Below are 2,500 nucleotides of genomic sequence, written 5' to 3'. Positions count from 1 at the left end.
TGACTTGTGGCTGTGCAGGTAAGCCTTGGGTCTTGAAAATATCCGTCCGTCTCTTTGAGCCTGGGTGAAGCTTTCCGCAAGGTGTCATGGCACGTCTCCATGCATCCCGGGTCATCCACTGGTTTCTCCAGGGATCCGTTCAACCGTCCTTCACCCAGAGTTGCATTGCATCACGAGGTCTTGAAAATCTTGACTTAACTGGTCTTGGTTATTAAATTATTCTCGCATCACTCGTGATATGCACTCAACCAGAATCCCGTCTACTCAAGCATAGCAATATGAAATTTGTCGTCCCGGACCAAGTAACGGGGTTGTTGGGTGCCTACCACATACTACTACAATATGTAACCATAATTTCCAAGAACCTACTCAGCATGCAATTGGGTATAGGATGGTAGAACTACGATGCATAAAACATAGGTGATACATGATCAAATGACTTGCCTGGTGAGGTTGATGAAAAAGATTTATCGTTCTCGAGAAATAACTTGATAGACTATTCGTCACTCTCCGATGAAATCTATATAACAAACATATCACTCACATAAGCACTCATACTAGCAATCATTCTAGCAATCAAAACAAAAGAGAGAGCGAATAAGAATCCGAAAGAAACTTCAACTAAAACTAGGAGTCTTCTACTACATCAAACACTAAATAGGTTTTTTTGTTCTAACTGAAAATAAAACATTAAATAACAAAGAACTAAGATATAAACTTAACCAAGATAAAATAAATTATTTTTCACAAAACTATTTTGAAAGTATTTTCAAATGGGAGTTGAAACAGTAGAGAAATCAATTGCAAGTTATTAGAGAACTATAATTGATTTCAGGATAACAAATAAAAATAAAAATAAAAACTAGTTGAACACCTACCGTTTAACTAACAGAAAACCAAACATGAACTTTCTGAAATATAAAAGAGAATAAATTAAAAATAACTAAAGAAAGAGAATTAGTCACAATCCTAAAAGAAGTGAAACAGAAATTGTTTCATATGAAATAATGAGTTAAAATTATCAAACAATTCTGAAATTTTACCACTCATAAATAAGATCACTATTGATCAGTAGCAAAAAGAATCAAATTAAAAGCTATTTTTAAACTCCCAGAATAAGCAAAACAAGGTTTAAACTAAATCTGATATAATTCAAATTTTATAATTCCAAACATAGACAAATTATATATTTTCGGAAACTACAAGACATTTGTGATCTAACGCAAAAAGAATCACCTAATTTGGAGTTGCACACTAATAGATATGAATTTTATAAATTTGCTCTTTTTCTGGAAAAAAACGGTGATAGGATTTCTTTGAAGCTCCCTATGGATGGAAGGTTGGCCGTGGCTGGGAGGTTGGCCCGCGAGGTGGGGCTTGCTCCGGCGAGGGGAGGTCGCCGACTGGGAGGGGGAACGGCGGAGGGGGTCCCGGCGCTGGTGGGGAGGTGCTTCAGGGCGTCCTCGAAGCGAGGAGGGGCGTCGTGGGCGTCTGTGTCGGCGTACTCCTGGCGGCTTCTACGGGATCTTGGCAGGGGGATGTCGGCGGGGAGGTGATCTGCAGGGGGGCGAGGTGGTGAGTGGGAGTTGGCGTGGGGGGCGCGGCAGGGACTGGGGGGGGCAGGAGGGTTGGGGTGAGGGTATGGAGCTCCTGTATGCTTCGTTCTTGGCAGGAAGATGGAGATGGTGACGAGGTGGCTACGGGCAGGGAGGGGACGAGGTGATGGGGAAAATGGAACGAGGAGATGAGGGGCGTTCTTATAGGGGTGGTGGGAGGCTCGGGAAGGAAGTGTAGCCCGCGAATCGGGGGAGGGAAGCTTCCTGGGAAGCCTCTGCCATGGCCAGAGAAGGAAGCTCGTGAGGAGGAAGAAGAAGGTGGGATTGGGCCAGATTGGTTCCCTAACGTGGCCCAAGTACATTCCTAAAATGAGAGATCTCTTTCCCTTTTTATTAAAACAGGAATTAATACGATTAAAAGGAAATAGAATATCCTTGGAATATAGGGGTATAATATATTAAAATTTTCAGAAAAATAAATTCAAAAAGATGGACATTTTTTCACGGCCAAAATAAATACTTCAAAAAATGTTTTTTCAGAAAATCCCCTAAATGCTTTATTTCATTTTGCAAATAATTACTCAAATAAATCTTGGGTGTCATGGCTCAAATATTTCATAGAATATCCCCGGGTTTGGAGGGTCATGTTTCTCCTCTCTTTTTCTCTTGTTTGACAAAGTATTGTTCCCGGCATTCCGTGAGTGAAGAAGAAAACAAAATGCAAAGGAAAAATCGAAAGGAAATTCAAGTGCCACCTTGGTTCAAATTCTTTGTAGTTGAAGAAGTCACGCTATCTCCTCTCGCTGGTTTTAAAAAGATGAAGTTGAACTCAGAGGAAACGGGAAAGTCATTTTATTCCCTCTCATTCAAAAGTTTTTGATAAGTTTCAAATTTCACTCAAGTTTCAATCACTCAACCAAACAAACAATCAATCTAATAATTTT

The sequence above is a fragment of the Hordeum vulgare genome, chromosome 5H, assembly GCF_904849725.1.
Source record: "Hordeum vulgare subsp. vulgare chromosome 5H, MorexV3_pseudomolecules_assembly, whole genome shotgun sequence".
Classification (NCBI taxonomy): Eukaryota; Viridiplantae; Streptophyta; class Magnoliopsida; order Poales; family Poaceae; genus Hordeum; species Hordeum vulgare.
This window is presented reverse-complemented; position numbering follows the sequence as displayed.